The 22,374-nt window shown below is 42.1% G+C and overlaps 1 protein-coding gene across 5 annotated transcripts in view; it reads left to right on the top strand.

Annotated features, from left to right (window-relative positions):
• The first annotated feature begins 17,947 nt into the window (after positions 1–17,947).
• PNPLA8 (patatin like domain 8, phospholipase A2) overlaps positions 17,948–22,374 on the top strand; it is a 78,669-nt gene continuing 74,242 nt past the window's right edge. For all 5 annotated transcript variants that reach the window (XR_008473399.2, XR_013524082.1, XM_017975462.4 and 2 more), the window contains exon 1: positions 17,948–18,082. The gene's annotated coding sequence lies outside the window, so the exon portion shown is untranslated. The remainder of the gene's footprint in view (positions 18,083–22,374) is intronic.

Here is a 22,374-nt window from a genome sequence, read left to right as displayed (position 1 = left end):
TTGAGACCAGCCTGGCCAAGATGGTGAAACCTCATCTCTACTAAAAATATTAAAAAAAAAAAAAAAATAGCCAGGCACAGTGGCAGTGCCTCTAATCCCAGCTACTTGGGAAGCTGAGGCAGGAGAATCACTTGAACCCGGGAGGCAGAAGTTGCAGTGAGCTGAGATCGCACCATTGCACTCCAGCCGGGACGACAGAGTGAGACTCCGTCTCAAAAAAAATAAATAAATAAAAGTAGAGAATGGTGCATGTTGGTTTTAAACAATAATTCTTGATATGGGAAAAATTGCTTCCAAACTTAGATAAAATGATCCCACAAATTCCTCCTTCTCCTTCTGCTTCTCTTCTTCCTTCTCCCCTTACTCTTCCTCGTCCTATTTTTGTTGTTGTTGTTGTTATTAATCTGGAGCAAAACTGAAACCAGAACTTTTCAAGGGCAGCAGTGTGGGTAAGGGTCCTATATATCACTGCAGAACCTGTTAGAATATCACCTCTTCCAGGTGCACACACCAGTTGGTTGTTTATGCCTCTTGTCTGAACACATTCTATTCATTTTTATAACTAAATCACACTTTTCTGTAATTGCCTCTTTATGTATCAGTCCCTGTCACTGCACTGCAAGTTCCTAAGAGGTGGAGGCCAAAACTTACTTGTTTTTGGCACTTAGCAGGCCCTCAATGTGTTGCAGCAAAACAGGATAATAATATGCTATCTCTTGTGGTCTTATCTGATTGATGGATGGTTGATAAAGTGAACTGCATCATGCTGAGATCTATTTAATGCTATTTAACAAATACCATTTAATAAATGCTTAGATTTATTATTTAATAAATACTGTAGAATGGTAAGAGGAACTTTAAATTGCTCAATCTCAAAACCTGTTGCTAACTCTGTTCTGGCTTTCTTGCCTTACTGTGTATCTCAACTCCACTCATTTTAACAGCAAACTGAGGAGAAACCATAGAAATTAGAATCTCAAAGGAGATGGGAAAATTGGAAAAGACAAGACTTAAATGAGAGAAGAGAAACTTAAGATGGTTAAAAATACACATATCACTATTTTCAATTTGAGATCCCACTCAGAAAGTCACAAAACATTGACTCTGACTCCTATTGTCAATTGCTATATAGAATGATTAACAAACAAATCAATGAAACTCAAAAATTTAATAACTCAACAGTAGAAAAGGTGATTTATCAGCCACTCCTAAATCTTGCTTATGTTGGAATTATCTAAATTCTAAATTGAATTGTTAAGCCTTTGATATTTTTTTAAATAGATATTTTTCTAGACTACTATCCTCATCTTGAATGACTTATCTCTTGATTAGGATTTCATTCTATGAAGCTAAAGCTCTACCTAAATTTATTCTATATCTTTAAAGATACATTATCTCTAAAAGTGTTTGTAAATATTTCAGTTAGTCACAATTTTCACAATGGAACTGAGAGCAAATTAAGTGTCACTTGAGACTTAGAGAGAAGCTGCCATTGTATCTTAATGCCATGGAATGTTTGCTGCCAACACCCTCAAAATAACACAAATTTGCTGTTTATGATTGTTCTGGGAACATTAGACATGAAAAGTCACTTTCACTACACTTTAAACACAATATAGACTTTCTTAACACTACATAATAACATGAATAATTCTATGCTTCATTTACTGGTATTTCTAAATCTTGTATCAATTCATTTTATGGAGCAATTCAACTGTTTTTGTCATTCTTGGCAGTGTGTCTATTCTCAAAAATGTAGCCTCAAATTTGACATAAACTATGGCAATCTACATTTCTCTAAATAAGACAAAAATGAAACTAAATATAATTTGTATTTTTTTTTCTGAAATATCTCTAGCTAGTTTCCTCTGATTGTCTCTTCCTTCTAAACTTGCTTTACTGCATTTCAAGTGTGGAATTTACAGAGAATCTAGGCCGGGTGGTGGCTCGTGCCTGTAATCCCAACTCTTTGAGAAACCTAGATGAACGGATTGATTGAGCCCAGGAGTTCAAGACCAGCCTGGGCAACATGGTAAAACCGCATCTCTACAAAAAAATTACAAAAAATAGCTGGGCATGCTGATGTGCCACTGTAGCCCAACTATTCAGGAGGCTGAGGCAGGAGAATTGCTTGAGCCCAGGAGGTGGAGATGGCAGTGAGCTGAGATTGCACCTCTGCTACTCCAGCCTGAGTGACAGAGTGAAGCCCTGTCTCAAATCTCAAAAATAATTACTGAAGAGAATCTATGGAGAGTTTGTTTCATAAGCATCTTTTGCCCCCCCACCTTGTTGTTTACCTATTCTATATCAATGTCCTTCTTTGCTTTTTTGTTGTTGTTGTTGTTTTCTAAATGGAGTCTCACTCTGCTCCCAGGAAGGGGTGTGGTGGACTCACTGCATGATCTGGACTCACTGCAACCTCCACCTCCCAGGTTCAAGTGATTCTCCTGCCTCAGCCTCCCAAGTATCTGGGATTACAGGCACCTGCCACCATGCCAAGCTGATTTTTGTATTTTTAGTAGAGACAGGGTTTCACCATGTTGGCCAGACTGGTCTTGAACTCCTGGCCTCAAGTGATCCACCCACCTCAGCCTCCCAAAGTGCTGAGATTACAGGCATGGGACACCGTGCCCAGCCCAATATCTTTCTTTATTTAGAAGATTATTGATAGTTTAGACCATGAATTGTCTCCTTTTCTTCCTTAAATGTTTAGTAGACTTCATCAGGAAAATCACTTAGGCTTAGAGTTTTCTTTATGGAGAATATTTTGAAAACAAATGCAGTTACTTTAATAGAAAACAGAAGATTATTCAGATTTTCTTTTTGATCTTGTGTTAGTTTTGGTAAGTTATATTTTTCAAAGGCATGCATTTCATCCAAGTTGTCAAATTTATTGGCATATAGTTGTTCGTAGTATTTTATTATAGTTTTGATGTTTATAGGATTTTTAATGACACCCATCCTCTCTTTCTTTCTTGTTGTTGATTGATCCCTGATTCCTGAGTTAGGTAGCATCTTTAGCACCACCCTCTTTTTTTGAGATTGAGTCTCCCTCTCTTGCCCAGGCTGGAGTGCAATGGTGTGATCTCAGTTCACTGCAACCTCTGCTTCCTGGGATCCAGAGATTCTCCTGCCCCAGCCTCCTAAGAAGCTGGAGTTATAGGTGTGTGCCACCACACCTGGCTAATTTGTGTATATTTAGTAGAGATGGGGTTTTACCATGTTGGCCAGGAGTCTCAAACTCCTGACTGCAAGTGATCTGCCAGCCCCAGCCTCCCAAAGTGCTGGGTTTACAGGCATGAGCCACCACACCTGGCCTACCCACCTCTATATGTGGGAAAATGAGGTCCCAGTGGTGACTTGTATACTTCCTAGCTCAAGCTGGCATAATTTGCTGTTGACTTCTGATGTGCAATACATTGTGTTTACCTATGTGTATGTTTACCTAAAATATCCCACAAAATTTTATGTGCCACATAGTCAAAACTATCACTGGGATGAAAAATAGGGCCAATCCAGGAAAATCCAGATCACAGAGGTCTTGGATATACTTGGTGGAACAATTTAGTATAGCAATAAAAAGTACTAGGAGATATTTAGACTAGATATGAAAAACTGAAGATCACAGCTGCTACAAATTGTAACATTTTAAAGACAACTTTATTTTGGAGAGTAATCATTTGGTGATGAGACTGCTTGTCATCAGTCCCTATTTGTCATGTTTGTAGTACAATCACGATGGTAGATGATCACCATCAACTTCTCCTCTTCCTGGGTAAGCATGCCATATTCCATCAAGGGATAGAGGGCAGAACCTATTCTTCCCTTCTTTTGAATCTGGACTGCCCTTAGTGACTTGCTTAATGTTCTAGGGCTCCCAAAGCCAGCTCATAAAAAGCCTTGCAGCTTCTGCCTGGGCCTCTTACAACACTCATTTTTGGGAAAGCAATTTGCCATGTAAGAAGTCAGACAACCCTGAGCTCACTATGCTCTGGAAGCCCTGTGATAGTGCTCTAGTCAATAGTTTTCAGCCTGTTCTTCTAGCCATTCCCACCAAGGCACCAACTATGTAAGTTAAGCCATTTTGAATTATCCAGACCAGCCCGTCTGCCAGCTGAATGCCACTAAGTGACTTCAGTCAATGCCATGAAACAGAAGATGTTTGGCCAGGTACGGTGGCTCACACCTGTAATCCCAGCACTTTGGGAGGCTGAGGCGGGTGGATCACCTGAGCTCAGGAGTTCGAGACCAGCCTGGACAACATGGTGAAACCCCATCTCTACTAATAATACAAAAATTAGCCAAGCATGGTGGCACATGCCTATAATCTGAGCTACTCAGGAGGCTGAGGCAGGAGAATCGCTTGAACCCCGGAGGCAAGGTTGCAGTGAGCCAAAATTGCACCATTACACTCTAGCCTGGGCAACAAGAGTGAAAGTGAAACTTCGTCTCAAAAAAAAAAAAAACAAACAAAAAAAGAAACAGAAGATGACAAGCCATGCCTAAATATCTGACCAAGGAATTGTGAAATATAATAAAATGCTTGTGTTTTTTCAATCACTAAGTTTCAGGACTGTTATGCAGAAAAAGACAACCTGAGTGCCATGACTATTACATAACTGGAAGCAAACATCTTTACCATCTAGCCTTATAGACATTTGTGATATTACAGATTAGGTGGGAAAGAAACTGGAAAAATGCCACTCAAGTCCACCATGCTACATAATATATATCCTAAGCATCTTTGTTATCCCCTCCACCATGACAGAATAGCAACACAAATCCCAAAAACTATAAAAGTTCTTGCCAAAACATTTGTTTCAATTTGTTTGTTTGTTTTCCTGAACTTCAGCCAATTCAGACTTAGTTTTTTGTTCAAGCTGCTGCAATGAACAGGACTGTCAGATTATTGAATGTCATCTTGGAGAGAAAATCAAAACATCTTCACATATAAGGAAATGTTTGAGTTGCAAATTAAGAGTTAAGCTGTAAGGTTTTGGTTGGTAAACATAATGGGTTGGCTCAGATTTCAGTATGCTTTGAAATGCATTTCTGTGATTGAATGAACCTGTAACAGAGGATTTGCTTCTTGAGAGAATTCTTACTGCTATATTAAAGACCCTTTTACTGGATGCATACAGAGCCCCATACAACTTAAAATTGAGCTTTGCAACTACTTTCACCAAGAGAATCATAAGCAAAACAACAAAAGTGAGCATGTACATAAGAATGCTAAATTTAATCAAGTCTCTAAAGCTTTTTAAACAACTTGGATCATAAATTACTTTTGGTAAAAGCCTAATAAATAATTTGGTTTTGTTAGAATATTTAATTGGAAATTATACATGAAGTAATTGAATGTGTCTACAGTAAGTTTTTAATCCTCCTTTTAATTCTTTAATGCAGAATAATTGTATAGCAACAGAAAATACAGTCAATATCTAAACTCATTGATTCCTTTTCTGCTCAAGGAATGATCATTCTTATTTAAAAAAAAAAAAATGGTGGCCATGAAACATGTATCTCCTTGGGGCATATTAAAAATTATTACAAGGCTTAAATGAATGTCGTGCTTCTGTAAAGCAAGGTTTTTATTCTAGCTGTAAAGTGGTATTGTCAAATTGTTCAGATTACTAGAGAAAATAAAGAGCAGATGAACTGGAAATTGACTTGAGCAACTTAGACTTCCGGCCTTGTTTTTAACTCCAAAGAACAATTTTTGAAGTATTTTTCAAATGCCTTAACAAAAGTCATTAACTAGAGTGCAGACTTATAAATAAAATGCCTTGTAAATACTAAACTGTGTATATATTAAAATTTAATCACACCAGACACGCTGGCTCATGCCTGTATCCCAGCACTTTGCGGGGCCGAGGTGGGGGATCACCTGAGGTCAGTTTAAGACTAGCCTGGCCAACATGATGAAACCCCATCTCTACTAAAAATACAAAAAATTAGTAGGGTGTGGTGGCGGGTGCCTTTAGTCTCAGCTACTTGGGAGGTTGAAGAAGGAGAATCGCTTGAACCTGGGAGGCGGAAGTTGCAGTAAGCCATTGCACTCCAGCCTGGGCAACTCCATCTCAAAAAAGAAACAAAACGGCTAGATGAATTCATGACCATGTTAGAAAGAGTTCATTTCTCAGAATACACAAAAGTGTGTGTCATTAGTAGAGTGGCTTGTATTTGGCAATCATATTCGGAAAATGAGTAGAAAAGCTATTTATCACTTGAGACTACTAAAATATATATTTTACTCACTGAGCAGACTAAATTGATTTATGGCTTATACTTGCATTGTGATGCAATAAATGTAATAAAATAAAAACTGTTATTTTTTGTTATAGATGTATAGATCAAACGCTACATTGTAGGGCTGGGCGCAGTAGCTCACGCCTATAATCCCAGCACTTTGGGAGGCCGAGGCGGGTGGATCACGAGGTCAAGAGATCGAGACCATCCTGGTCAACAAGGTGAAACCCCGTCTCTACTGAAAAAACATACAAAAATTAGCTGGGCATGGTGGTGCGCTCCTGTAGTCCCAGCTACTCGGGAGGCTGAAGCAGGAGAATTGCTTGAACCCAGAAGGCGGAGGTTGCGGTGAGCCGAGATCGTGCCATTGCACTCCAGTCTGGGTAACAACAGCAAAACTCCATCTCAAAAAAAAAATTAAAAAAAATTTTTAAAAAGCTACATTGTACACAATTCATATGCATTGCAGAACCTATTTCTCCCTCCCATACCTTGCAAGGAGGATTAATTAATTAATTAATTTTCTTATCAACAAATATGTAATGGGCATTTGTATTAGTGTTCTCCAGAGGGACAGAACTAATAAGATAGCCATATATATAGAGAGAGGAGTTTATTAAGTATTAACTCAGATGATCACAAGATTCCGCAATAGGCCATCTGTAAGCTGAGGAGTGAGGAAAGCCTGTCTGAATCCTAAAACTGAAGAACTTAGAGTTTGATGTTCCAGGGCAGGAAGTGCCCAGCATGGGAGAAAGTCGTAGTCTGGGAGGCTAGGCCAGTCTAGATTTTTCATGTTTTTCTGCCTGCTTTGTATTCTAGCCGCTCTGGCAGCTGATTAGATGGTACTCACCAGATTAAGTTTGGGCTTTGGCAACACGCTCACAGACACACCCAGAATAATACTTTGCATCCTTCAATACTATCATGTTGACAGTATTAACCACCACAAGTCCACCCCTTATCAACTTGAACCCATATAAATCTCCTGAGATAACACATAATCTTCAAATAAAGATAATAATAAGGTCATAGTTACCCCTAAAATAATACAATTGTTCTTTGTACAACCAGAAACACACCAATCCCCAACCCAAATACTATTACATAAAGTTAACAATACTTAAATGCTGAGGTGATGTCAATAAATCTTATGTCCCATGATAAAGGAGAAATGAAATAAAATGAAGATATTTTCTTAGTACCAGTGTATACGTGCATAAACATGTTTTTAACAAAAGAAAGAGGAAATACTCATGACAATGACAGTCCTCAGTTTGGAGCTGGTCACGTGGTCATAGCTGGTATTGATGACTATCTTCTTCCACTACCCATTCTGTATTCCCTTTGCCTTCAGCAAGCACCTCAGCAGGTCATGCTTTTTTTCCTGGTGGAGTGACCCAAACCTTCATTCCTGAAGGGTCTGGGCCATTTGTGGTCCTGCCTGGATTGGCTGTTGTAGTTTCCCATTGACTTTAGTCAAGGGCATCGTAGTACCAAAAGATGCCCTAATGGTTCTCCTGTATTCCACACACACTCTTCCTTATCTCCATTGTGGAGCAGTAGACTGATTTCATCTTGATAGTCCAGGACAGTCACCCAGCCAACACTGTAACTCCCTTCTTAGCCTGTTGACTTAAAGGTAGAAGCCCAAAGAGTCCAGGTGGCAATCTTAACTTTCAGTTTAATGGAATTGTTGTGTGTCTCCAGGTGGCAGCATTCCTCCCTGTGGAACTAACACCTCTAGGCCACCAGAACGTAATGTCACAGTAACAGGAAGTAAGAATTTTGCTAATGAATCACTAGTAAATGGTGAGTGTTGCTACTTCCACTTCCACCCCTTGATTCCTGGACCTGAGATTCCTGGCTAAGGGAGAAACAATACCATATATTGCATGCTGATTCAGAGTAAACGTGGCCTTCTGTAGAACTTTGCCCTACCCTGCAAAGGACTGTCACCTAGTTGGGATTGTAATTGTGACTTCGAAAGGTCATTCCACTGTTCTATCAATCCAGCTGCTTCAGGATGATGAGGAACATGGTAAGACCAATGAATTCTATGAACATGAGTGCACTGCCGCACTTCTGTAGCCATAAAGTGAGTGCCTTGGTCAGAGGCATTGCTGTGTGGAATAACATGATGGTGGATACAGAAGGCATTCTGTGAGTCCATAGAAGGTATCTTGGCAGAAACATTGCATGCGGGAAAGGCAAACCCATATCCAGAGTAAGTGTCTAAACCTCTGTCCTTTCCATGATGGAAGAGGTCCAACATAATCAACCTGCCACCAGGTAGCTGGCTGATCACCCCGAGGAATGGCACCATATCGAGGGCTCAGTGTTGGTGTCTGCTGCTGGCAAGTTGGGCACTCAACAGTGGCCATAGCCAGGTCAGCTTTGGTGGGTGAAAGTCCATGGTGCTGAGTCCATGCAACCATGGCCACTTTGTTCATAGGCCAACTGGGCAATGACCAAGATGGCTGGGGAAAGAGGCTGAGTGGTGTCCACAGAACAGGTCATCCTATCCACCTGATTATTTATTTTTTAAATAGAGATGGGGTTTCACCCTATTGGTCAGAGTGGTTTCAAATGCCTGACCTCAGGTGATCCACCCATCTTGGCCTCCCAAAGTGCTAGGCTTACAGGCGTGAGCCACCATGTCCGGCCTCCACTTGATTATTAAAACCTCCTCTGCTGAGGTCACCCGTGGGTGAGCACTCACATGGGATGCACATGTCTTCACAGTTTTTGACCACCCTGAGAGGTCCATCCTCATATACTTCCGCAAATTTGTCACCATTTTTTTTTTTTTTTTTTGAGACAGAGTTTCACTCTTGTTGCCCAGGCTGGAGTGCAATGGTGCAATCTTGGCTCACTGCAACCTCTGCCTCCCAGGTTCAAGCAATCCTTCTACCTCAGCCTCCCTAGTAGCTGAGATTATGGGTGTGTGCCACCATGCCCCTCTAATTTTTTTGTAGTATTAGTAGAGACAGGGTTTCACCATGTTGGCCAGGCTGGTCTCAAACTCCTGACCTCAGGTACTCAACCCACCTTGGCTTCCCAAAGTCCTGGGATAATAGGCGTGCGCCACCAATTTTTAAACCATGTTTCTTTCTAGTCCCTGACCATCCAGCCAAACCATTGGCTACAGCCCATGAATCAGTACATAATCGCACATCTGGCCATTTCTGCTTCCATGCAAAGTGCACAACCAGGTGCAGTACTCAAAGTATTACCCACTGGGAAGATTTTCCTTCATTGCTGTCTTTAAAGGATGTCCTAGAAAGAGGTTGTAGTGCTATAGCTGTCTACTTTTGGGCAGTGCCTGAATATCATGCAGAACCACCTGTGAACCAGGCCCTAGTCTTCTCTTCCTTTGTCAACTTATCATAGGGAACTCCCCATGAGGTCATCAGTACAGGCCAGGAGAGAGAAGGCAGGGTAGCAGGAGTGGAGACCACGGGCATTTGAGCCACTTCCTCATGTAACTTACTTGTGCCTTCAGGATCTGCTGGAGCCCGATCACATATATACTGCTTCCATCTGATGATGAAATGCCACTGTGCACGACCACTTTATGGCTAGATGTGTCAGAAAGCACCCAGTTCATGAAAGGCAGCTCAGGTCACATGGTGACTTTATGACCCATAGTCAAACATTCAGTTTCCACCAAAGCCCAGTAACAGACCAAGAGCTCACGCCACTGCATTCCAGCCCAGGGGACAGTGTGAGACTCCATCTCAAAAAAAAAAAATCTGTAAATATAATGACCTATGTAGTCTATATAGACTATACAGTCAAATCTATATAGTCCTACTACTCTTTTTTCTTTAGCTAGAGAAGCAATTTCTTTAATTACAGAAAATAGTATAAAATGTGCCTTTTTCAGCAGCCAACAGCTCTCTAATTAGGGTGGCCAGATGAAATACAAGATGTCCAGTTAAATTTCAGATAAACAACAAAAATTTTTTTAGTATAAATATGTTCCATGCAATGTTTACTTTGCTAAAGCTGGCAACTCTATCTCTAACCCCCGTTTGGAATCAACAACTGCTCCTCTGAATTCTCACAGTACTTTGTTGGTTCTTCTGCTACATAATAGATTTCATTTCTCCTTGTACCATGGTGAGTGTAGATGTCTGACTCTTCTACAAGACTACCAAAACTTTGAGGGCGGGAACTAAGTCTAGCTCACTGTTTTGCATATACTTGGGCTAATAAATGCCACTTCTTTTGAATTGAATTTAGCGTCCTACTACATTGATTCAAGCTAGCCTCTTACTTCAAATAATATATCTGGAAACACTATAAACTTATTTTCAGCCCTATTAATTTAGTATTGGTATGCCAATAATATCAGCCAAATTTATCCTCTGTGTGCATTTACAAAATTGTGTAGTTCATGAGGGTTAGGGCTACCTTTGTTTTATTGAATGATGCATATTCAAAGACTCCCACAATGATCAGGTCATTAAATATGTACAAGAAATATTTTTTTATAAATACTAGGCATTTTACATGTATTATTTCATTTAATTCTCCATAAACCTTATGAGTATTAGTGTGCTCATTTATTAGATGAGAAAAGTAAGACTCAGAGTAGTTGAGTCTTGCTCACTATTGTTTTGGGCGTGACAAAAAATAACTCTGATTCATAAGGCTCTAACATCTATACTTGAATGATTTTAGATACAAAATAAGCAAGTATTGCTGCCTTTTAAAAAATAGGCATTCTGTCTCAAACTGGGAAAAATGTCCCTGAAAAGGTCCTCATAAAGAGAATATATTTTTCAACTTTTGGAACTGAGATGTAAAAGTCGGGTAATTTGGCTGGGTGCAGTGGCACATGCTTGTAATCCCAGCACTTTGGGAGGTTGGGGCTGGCGGATCATGTCAGGAGTTTGAGACCAGCCTGTCCAGTATGGTGAAACCCCATTTCTACTAAAAAATACAAAAATTAGCCAGGCGTAGTGGCACATGCCTGTAATCCCAGCTACTCAGGAGGCTGAGGCAGGAGAATGGCTTGAACCCAGGAGGCGGAGGTTGCAGTGAGCCGAGATTGTGCCATTGCACTTCAGCCTGGGCAACAAGAGTGAGAATCTGTCTCAGAAAAAAAAAAAAAAGTTGAATAATTTCTTCAAATAAGGGCAAAGCTTAGAATTGGAATCTAAGTATTGCCTACTGTAAAGGACGTGCTCATCCCCAGCACTACAAAACAAGTAGTTTCCAAACATTGTTGGTCCCCAACAAATCTCTAAATTCATGGGAACTATAGAAAACATTAAAGCAGCCGGGTGCAGTGGCTCACGCCTGTAATCCCAGCACTTTGGGAGGCCGAGGCGGGTGGATCACGAGGTCAAGAGATCAAGGCCATCCTGGTCAACAAGTTGAAACCCCGTCTCTACTAAAAATACAAAAAATTAGCTGGGCATGGTGGCGCATGCCTGTAATCCCAGCTACTCAGGAGGCTGAGGCAGGAGAATTGCCTGAACCCAGGAGGCAGGAGGTTGCAGTGAGCGGAGATTGCGCCATTATACTCCAGCTTGGGTAACAAGAGCGAAACTCCGTCTCAAAAAAAAAAAAAAAGAAGGCATTAAAGCAAAAGTACTACTGGCTCCATCGCATTCAGGCACCAGTTCATTTACACATTCCAACCAGTGTTCATCTGCTTGCTGTGTTGCCTAGACTTTTTGTTCTCCTGCCCTGTATTTTTGCCTTCCATGAAAAACTTTTCTCCCAAAGCAAATTCTACTGGTTCTATGAGAGATGCTGGTTTCACACTAGGACCCTATTGAGGGGTTTGGAGTAGTCTGACCATGCTGTTTGATCATAGTATTTCATTCTCTGGCCATAGATCATAATGCCCTTAGATTACTGAATTGGGATACTGAAAAAATTTGCTAATGAAAAAAGGGAGGCTTCTGGGACTTATTTGCCCACAGTATCACAACCAGTAAATGGTGAGGGATGATAGGACTCCAACCTTGCCTTAAGTGTGCAGTTAAGCAATGCAAACAGTGATACTTGCCTATAAGACAATAACATGCGGCGGAACACAGTGGCTCCTGCCTGTAATCCCACTACTTTGGGAGGCCAAGGAGGGCAGATCAGAGCTCAAGACCAGCCTGGCCAACTTGGTGAAACCCTGTCTCTACTAAAAATACAAAAATTAGCCGGGCGTTGTGGTGCGTGCCTATAACCCCAGCTACTTGGGAGGCTGAGGACAGAAGAATCACTTGAACCCAGAAGGCAAAGGCTGCAGTGAGCCAGGATCACATCAGTACACCAGCCTGGTGACAGAGTGAGACTCCGTCTAAAAAAAAAAATGAAGAGTCCCGGTGCGGCGGCTCACGCCTGTAATCCCAGCACTTTGGGAGGCCGAGGTGGGTGGATCACGAGGTCAAGATATCGAGACCATCCTGGTCAACATGGTGAAACACCGTCTCTACTAAAAATACAAAAAATTAGCTGGGCATGGTGATGCGTGCCTGTAATCCCAGCTACTCAGGAGGCTGAGGCAGGAGAATTGCCTGAACCCAGGAGGCGGAGGTTGCGGTGAGCTGAGATCACACCACTGCACTCCAGCCTGGGTAACAACAGCGAAACTCCGTCTCAAAAAAAAAAAAAGAGTTGGCTCAGAAGTTCCTTCCTGACACCACAGGCTGGGGTAGGTATTCCTGCTCTAGACTCATAATTCCCAGTTAATGTTTCCATTAGTGCTCTTTCTACATTAGTATTATTATTACCTAAGGTTATATTTTGAGTTCTGTGACAGTGCTTCAGTGTTTTACCACCAGCAAATAGCTTGGTGCCAGGCACATAGTACACACTCAGTAAATAATGGTTGAATGAATAAATTCAGTAATTTCAATGTTCACTCACCAAATAGTTACTGCATTTTTTTTTTTTTTAAGACAGAGTCTCACCCTGTCACCCAGGCGGGAGTGCAATGGCGCCATCTTGGCTCACTGCAACCTCCACCTCCCAGGTTCAAACAATTTACCTGCCTCAGCCTCCTGAGTAGCTGGAATTACAGCGCCAACCACCATGCCCAGCTAATTTTTGTATTTTTAGTAGAGACAGGGTTTCACCATGTCGCCCAGGCTGGTCTGGAACTCCTGACCTTAGGTGATCTGCCTGTCTCGGCCTCCCAAAGTGCTGGGATTACAGGCGTGAGCCGCCGCACCCGGCCACACTTATTATTAATCATTGTTCTGCCTTCTTTGTGGTTTTGCAGTACATTAAAAAAAAAAAAAGAAAAGAAAAAATAATAACTGTTCTGCCTTGGTGCTAAACAGAAAATACTTGCTTTTGTGTTTTCAAACTATATAAAGGTAATTATATTAATTTCCTATTGCTGCTGAAACAAAACACTACAAATTTAGTAGCTTAAAGCAACTCAACTGTGGCCAGGCGGAGTGGCTCACGCCTGTAATCCCAGCACTTTGGGAGGCTGAAGCGGGGATATCACCGGGGTCAGGAGTTCGAGACCTGCCTGGCCAACATGGCAAAACTCAGTCTCTACTAAAAATACAAAAGTTAGTCAGGCGTGGTGGCATGTGCCTATAATCCAGGCTACCCAGGAGGCTGAGGCAGGAGAATTGTTGGAACACAGAGGGCAGAGGCTGCAGTGAGCTGAGGTTGCGCCACTGCATTCAATTATGTCACAGTTCTATAGGTCAGAAGTCCAGCAAGAGTTGGCTGGTTCCTCTGTTCAGATCTCACAAAGCTGAAATCAAGGCATCAGCTGACCTAAGTAAGCTTTGTCTGGTACCTCTGAGGAAGAATGTGCTTTCAAGTTCATTTAGGTTGTTAACAGAATTCAATTCCTTGTGGCTGTGGGGCTGAGGTCTCTGTTTCCTTGCTGGCTATTAGCCAGGAGCCTTTCTTATTTCCCTATGGCCACCTGCATTCCTTGTCAAATTGTTCCTCTCGCCATCTTGAATCTCTCTGACTTTTGCTTTGCCACATGTGTACTGCTTTTAAGGATTTATGTGATTAGATTGGGCCCACAGGATTAATACAGGATTATTTTCTTTTCTTAAAATCTGTAACTTTAATTACATCTGCAAAAAGTCCCCTTTGCCATGTAATGTAGCATATTCACAGGTTTTAAGGATTTGAGCATGGACATTTTTTAAAAGGCCATTCTTCTGCCTACCATGGTGATTATTTTTCTAGAATTGTTTTCTGGCATATCCCTCCCTTAGGTGATCTGGAGCATTATCTTGTACCAATATGGCTTAATTTATTTTGGTTATAACATTAGGTTTTATTTGAGCAATAAAGATGTTAGCAGTTCTTTTAAAAAGTATGAAACTGACCAGAAAAGAGTGACTATGGATGTAGAAGAAAGAGCTACAATAGACAAAGAAACCAATAATAAACCTTATAAATAGAATGAGCATAGCAAGTAACTGATACAGGAGCAATGTGATGTTTCATTTACCCAGCTTCCAAAGAATACAAGGTTGAACAATTACTATATTTAGCATTATTTCAAGTATAGATGTTTACCTGAAGATATTAGTCTACTATTATACACAAGATAATTTCCAATTTTGCATACTACTGAATTTGTTTGAAATTAAACTCTTTTTTCTCTCAAAACTGCCCATCACAAGAATCATAAATGGGTTTTGTTTTCCATTTTTAACTCATCAAAATAGTAATGTAAATGAAACTAAACATCAATTCAATAATACAGAATTTTAGAGAGTCTACTATATATTGGATATTACGCTAGATCAAGACAATACAACTTACCTTAGGCTCCTTGACTAGGAAACGGGCAGGCATATAAACACATAAATTATAATACTGTGCTGCAAGGGCAATAAGAAAGTGAGCACAGGTGGAAAGAAATGATTTATTCTATGAGTAGTGAGGTAAGATTTTCCTGGCGGAAGGACAACCAGATCTTTAGGAGGATAAGGGTGGAAGGGGAGCTAAGCCAACAGCATGACCAAGGCACTAAGTATGAAAGGGAACAGAGTAGCTGGGGAAGTACAGGTATGGCTGGAGGATAGAGTGAGAGGCGAGTGGTCAAAGTCAAGGCTAGAAGGTCAGCAGGGTCAGAACCTATCATTCCATTTGGTTTATTCTGTGAAGATGTAGTACCAGCAAAAGCTTTTTAATTTAGGAATGCACGATTGGACTTGCACTTTCAAATATTACCGTGGTTGCACAGTAGATACTGACTGGGTTAGAGGTTAGTTACAGGCTGGAAAACCAGTTTAGATGACGTTGAAGAGCAAGGATGAAAGCCTAAACTAGAGCAGTGGAAATGCGAATGTGGAGCAGAGGAAAGAGTCAAGAAATTCTGCAGTAAAACTCATCAGACTTCATAACTGACAAAAGGTATGATGGTAGACGCGGGAGGGAGAGGAAGGGTATGAATGGAGAAGCAGGCTTGAGAGTTATTTGAAAATTTCTGACATTGGAAAAAGATCTGCATATTTCATAATATCTGACTAAATCGGGATGCAACAGCATAAGGGGAGAGGGAATGGTGATGCCCTCTCCTTGACCATACTTACTTAGGCTCCTCTGAGCCCTCTTCTCAACTAGAACTCATCCTTGGGCCCCTGTCTTAGGCCTGCTGAGTCCAGTTTTACCAAAAATGTTGCTAAGTCAGTTTAGAGAGTATCCCCTAGCCTTGATAATTGATCACCCCACCTATCTTCAGCAAGAATCTTGTAAGTCAGTTTAGCAAGAATATCCCCTATCCTTAATGTCACCTCTTAGTAATTTTCCATGCACTCACCCCTCAGTCTTCTTGCTGGCTATAAATCCTAGCTATTTCTGTTGAATTAAAACTTGAGGCCAATCTCTTGCCCCCCACAGTGATAGTCTTGGCGCCTATTGCAATAGTTCTAAATGTCTTCCTTGCCATTTTAACAAGTGTCAGAATAATTTTTCTTTAGCAACAGGGAGAAATCTCTCTCAAAATCCAAATTTTCTTCCATAGGCCTGTAAGGCTCAATTGGTGCATACATCTTTTAACTTTCCTGTAGCTAAAGAACATGTCTGGTTTATCCACTGCTGAGGTTTACAAGGCATTATGATGCACATAATCCAGACACTGTGTCCCAAGAACACAGCAAGCTGGCTTTCCCTCCTTGATTTAAAAAAACAAAACAAACAAACAAACAAAAACTATCAGTCTAACGTCCACTACATTTGACAGGTCACAGAATTCCCTTCCTTAAGGACTTTACAATAATCTGACAGGGGGCTAAAGCGTACACACCCACGAGTAGTGGGTAAGCCTTGAGGGCACAGTCTAAATCTTGATAACATTTTGAGGTTGAGAACTAGTTGAAACTGATCTGCTTTCCTGATTTCAATTTGATTGCAAGGTCACTTCAAGAGGGTAAGGAGCTATTGCAAACAAATTCGCTATTGTAGCATAAAAGCTTTAATTGACAGCATGTATAGGAATGGGCAAGGCTGTGTTCTAATGAAACTTTAAAAAAACAGACACAAGGCCGGGTGTCGTGGCTCATGCCTGTAATCCCAGCTCTTTGGGAGGCCCAGGCAGGCAGATCACAAGGTCAGGAGTTCGAGAGCAGCCTGGCCAATATAGTGAAACCCCATCTCTATTACAAATACAAAAAATTAGCCGGGTGTGGTGGCGAGTGCCTGTAATCCCAGCTACTTGGGAGGCTGAGGAAGTAAAATCGCTTAAATCAGGGAGGCAGAGGTTGCAGTGAGCAGAGATCACACCACTGCACTCCAGCAAGGGCAACAGTGACAGGTTCCATCTCAAAAAAAAAAAAAAAAAAAAAGACACAAATATGAATGTCATATAATTGTCATGTGTTGCAAAAACTTTTTATTAACCTTTGAAAAATGTGAAAGTCATTCTTAGCTCCCAGCTATAGCTGAACAGGGTGGGCTGGATTTGCCCTGAGGGCTGTAGTTTGCCCCTGTGACACTCATAAAACGGTAGAACTTTAAAAAGATGTGTTGGCGGGGCGTGGTGGCTCACTCTTGTAATCCCAGGACTTTGGGAAGCCGAGGTGGGCGGATCACCTGAGGTCAGGAGTTCGAGACCAGCCTGGCCAAAATGGTGAAACCCCGTGTTAAAAAAAAAAAAAAAAAAGAAGAAGAAAAAATTGTGTTAAGTGTGGGACCATCTGCGGTTTACGCTAACTTCCAATACAGTAATATATGCCAAATCGCTTTTGAGTGACATTTAGTCTGGGTGGCCATGCCCAGGAATGGATATAAAGGAGCGCGGCCATGGTGCGCCTCACCCTCCAGGGTATTGCAGCCCCCAGCTCCGAGGAACAGAGACAACGCGGGCAGGGGCTTCAGGGATGTGGAGAGGGAGGCTTATCTCTGTTGAAAAGGGATCGCAGCCCGCAAACAAGCAAGCCAGAACTCTGTTCCGAGGTCCTGCCCACCAAGGCAAAATAAAGTCCCACCGCTTACACTCCCGGGTAACACAACAAAAGCACAGGTCGCCGTACCGGCAAGCCACGCCTCGCGCATCACGCACGCAAGCACGTCTGTCGCAGCTCCCCGTCTGGCGCTCCGTCATGCTCTATTGCGCATGCCTTGGGGTGAGGAAGCAACGGAGATTGACAGGCAGGCAAAGGCCCGAGCGAGGCGGAAAAACCTCTCCCGGGCCCGCGGGTAGAACCAAACGGCTAGTGCGTAACTTCCGCTGGGGGCGGGACGGGGCGGGGCTGAGTAGGTGGCGACCCGGCAGCTGCGCGAGTGTTTGTGTTGAAAGCTCAGCTGATGCAGGCCGGCCGGAGTGGACGTCAATGCCGGGAACAAGCGAGTCGCCGCTGCTGCCCTAGTGACTGCGGCCTGCATCCCGGTAAGTGGCCGTGAGGGGACAGGGCCGGGACGATAGGAGGCGGGCTGATCGTTCTGGACCCTTGTTCGGCGCTCCGGGTCTTCCTCTCTCTTCGGAGGTCACTTCCAGAGCGAGAGGGTGGGGAGACGCCAGCCTTTGGAGAGGACCTGGCGCTGGAAAGAGCCCTCGGGTCCTGGAGCTCATTGCTGCGCGATGCCCTCCGCCCCTATGGCCTTTGCTACCCCAGAAGCACAAACTGTTTTTCGTTTCGCGGGTCCCGCCCTGTTCCTCCTGTCCCATCCGCACGACTCCCTCCCCAATTTCGTAGAGTGTCTGCCTTCCCCTGGACTTTAGTGTTCTCCAGTAGTTAACTGGTCACATTCGGGAGGGTTTTTCTACTCTACATCATTCTTGACTGTCAGTGTGTACCTGGTGATGCTACTGCCCGATATTTTTTGTTAACGATCTCTTTCTAACCCCATCAGCGTTTGATTCTATCCCTGACCACTGTTGCTTAAGTAGATTCAGTGTATGAATCACTGTTGCAGTGCATCGTCTCCCTGTGTCATTTCTATCATTATGCTGGAAGGAACCTGCTTTCCACGCTTAATACAATGATAACTTTAAAATGATGACTCATAGAAAAAAATTTAGGAGAGTTGTGACATAAAGGACTATCATATATTCCTGTTTAAAATACTGTTTTCATTTCCAGTAGCAGTTGTATCCTTGTTCTGCAATCCTAATTGCCGAGAGTTCAAAAATGACAAATGTTTCAGTGTATTAAGAAAATGCTATTAAACAGTGAAACATTAAGGATTGAAAACTTGGACGGCCGGGCACGGTAGCTCACGCCTGTAATCCAAGCACTTTGGAGGCCAAGGCAGGCGGATCACCTGAGGTCGGGAGTTCAAGACCAGCCTGACCAACATGGTGAAACCCTGTCTTTATTTAAAAAAAAAAAAAGAACTGAAAACTTATGCCTTGTATGAGGCAATTGTATCAAGCGTATTGTAGCTATTTTGTTAAACTGCTTATGCAAATTAGTTGTGCTTTCAATATAAGATCATGTTTTTATTTAGTAATTTTGTCATCAGCTTTTTCTTACTATTGATCTCGTTTTTCTATTTCTATATCGGGCCTAAGTAAAAATCTTGTAAACGTCCTTTTAATGGGTGATGTTGAATGAAAGTGTCAGTTTCACTAACTATTCGCTTGCTTAACATGCAGAGTTGATACAGGAACAGCCTGTACTTTGAGTTGTTTTTTTGAACCCCAGTTGGATAGAGGGATTGTGCTGAAGCTGCATATTGCTTCACTTGTGGAATATATATTTGTAAAAAGGTCGGAGTTAGAACGCTTAGCCATAGACACCTTTCTGTCCTTTCCTTTGTGGTGGTTGTTGTTGATGGAGTCTCTCTGTCGCGCAGGCTGGAGTGTCCTGGCACGATCTCAACTCACTGCAACCTCCGCCTCCCAGATTCAAACGACTCTCGTGCCTCAGCCAGCTAATTTTTTTAAAGAGAGACGGGTTTCGCCGTGTTGGCCAGGGTGATCTTGAACTCCTGCCTCAAGTGATCCTCCTCCTCCTCCCAAAGTGGTGGGATGACAGGTGTGAGCCACTGCGCCAGGCCGGTCATTTCTTAGTTCAAGTCTTTCTCTGCAGTACTCATGAATTTTATTCTTTCATTATCCATTACTTAAAAAAAATTGCTCCTGTATTGGTTTCAAGTGCCCTGATTTTTTCCGGGTGTCTTTTCTCCTGTTTGCTTTAGACTCTTTCCTTCCTCTTCCTAACTGTGTGACTCTCAAGGCTCTACCCATGTTTCTCTCTCTAAACCAGTTTCATATTTGAAACCCAAGTATACTTTAGTAGACATGTGAATATCTTGAAATGTTATGGAAAATATAGTTTGTATTGCAAATACACATTTTTCAAGGAAGAAGAGCTTTTCTCAGGTTCTCTGATCCCAAAATACTTATGTATTATTACTGTAAATTATCATCTGGTAAATCCATCTAATGTTGTGGTTTCAGCTGCCACTGTGCTGGTAACTCCACACATAAATCCAGAGTCTGTGTACATTTCCATTTGAATGTCCCACTGTTACCTCATCCTGTAGAGCCAAAATAAAATGTGTTTTTCCTCTCATATTAAATGAGAATACTTCACAGTTTTCTTATATTCATAAATGGCATTCTCCATATTTTTCAGATTTAAAACTTTATAGCTCTCTTGATGCTTCCCTCTTGTTACCCCATTCTTGGCTGTTAAGTCCTGTGTTTCATTGTTCTCTCTTTTTCCCCCTTCTTTCAAAGTGCTCAGAGTGACCCTCTTTCTTCCCCACACTAGTACTTGCTGGGTGAGTTGTCAGAGCCCCACGTCGGAAAGTGGTCAGCTTGGGGTAGTAGGGTAGTAAGAAAAATTTACCAACAACAGTGTAGGTATGAAAAGGAAAGTTTTCTTAAAATTTATTTTTATTTTTTTTAAAGATGGGGTTTCACCATGTTGGTCAGGCTGGTCTTCAAGTCCCTACCTCAGGTGATCCACCCGCCTTGGCCTCCAAAGTGCTTGGATTACAGGCATGAGCCACCACACCCGGCCGAAAAGGAAAGTTTTATTAGATAGAGCACTGCAGAAGAGTGCAGCAGGCGCCTTAGCAAGAGAGGACAATGCACCGCAGTGGATTATTTCTTAGCTGTAGCCACCTCTTCCTGTTCTGCCTTTTTTGTTGCTGTTGTTGTTGTTGTTGACAGAGTCTCTCTTTCTTTTGCCCTGGCTGGAGTGCCCTGGTGTGATCTCAACTCATTGCAACCTTCACCTCCCAGGTTCAAACAATTCTTGTGCCTCACCCTCCAGAGTAGCTAGGATTACAGGTGTGTGCAACCACAACTGGCTAATTTTATTTATGAACCTTAAAGCAGGAGCTGAAGGGTAGCTTGGACCATGTTGGCCACATAGGTCGTGATCAGTGATTACATTTGTAGACATTTTGATGCTTTGATATCAGCAAAGGTTGCACAGTTAGTTTCGACATGCATACATTCTCGACATGTATAGAAATTCTAGTTACTTATAAATTTTGGGGAATGAATCCTGGCATCAGATGCCTGTTTAGCTAATAGAGAAGTCTAATTATTTCTAAATTCCTCAGAGAAGGAGTTTTGCCTCTGGATGGTCTGCTTGATGGCCACCAGGTGATCTTTGCTCTCCTCAGTACTATTACCTTCAGACCCTTGTCACCCTTTTGCCTGCGTTATAGCAATAATTAAGTGACTTCCTCTGTAAATACATTCTTTCCATCCTTAGCTGGGCCTTCACTTAACACTTCCCTTAATTCCTCTAGTTAAGACTCCATTCCCTTCTCTAGTGGTTGGTCCAAGCCTCTTCATTTTATTTGTACCTCCACTGTATTTATACTGCTTCTATTGCTCTTTTTGCAGTTGATGATAGCATGTCACTTCACATTCTTCTTATGTTTTTGCGATCTAACTTCTGGCTGAGTGTGCTCTCAAAACACTTAGGTTGCATTTACTAGTGTTGTGATTTGGGAGCAATTAAACTTAATGATTTTGTTGGTCATCTTTGTGTTTTGTAATTTTTGCTTGGTAGTTCTTGTTTCGGAGAAAAGTATATTAAATCTCTCATGATTATGAAATTACCTAGTAATAGTTCCCATATTTTTGCCTTTTGTACTATATTTTAGTGCCAAGTTGATAGATGGTTTCATAAATGTGTCATATTGGAAAGAAATAATGCAAAGTTCTTACCATAGTCTAGTCTTCATTTTCTGCCTGAATCTTGGGTCTGTGACCCCAAAATATCTGAAACAGGTCTCAGTGAATTAGAAAATGTTGTTGAGTTTAAGGACGCACCAGTGACACAGCCTCAGGAGGTCCTGCTGACATGTGTCCAAGGTGGTCGGATCCCACTTGCCTCTATACATTTTAGTGAGACAATGCATCAATCAGTTACATTGGTTTGATCTGGAAGGGCAGGACAACTCAAACGCAGGGGGCTTCCAGGTTTCTGATTGGCAGTTGGTTGAAAGAGTTACTATCACTAGGCGTGGTGGCTTAAGGCCTGTAATCCCAGCACTGTGGGAGGCCGAGGCGGGTGGATTACCTGAGGTTGGGAGTTGGAGACCAACCTGACCAACATCGAGAAACCCCATCTCTACTAGAAACACAAAATTAGCCAGGCATGGGGGCGCATGCCTGTAATCCCATCTACTCGGGTGGCTGAGCTTGAACCCAGTGTGGGGGGTGGGGACAGAGGTTGCAGTGAGCCGAGATCACACCACTGCACTCCA

The sequence above is a fragment of the Callithrix jacchus genome, chromosome 11 (genome assembly GCF_049354715.1).
Source record: "Callithrix jacchus isolate 240 chromosome 11, calJac240_pri, whole genome shotgun sequence".
NCBI classification, from domain to species: domain Eukaryota; kingdom Metazoa; phylum Chordata; class Mammalia; order Primates; family Cebidae; genus Callithrix; species Callithrix jacchus.
This window is presented reverse-complemented; position numbering and strand designations above follow the sequence as displayed.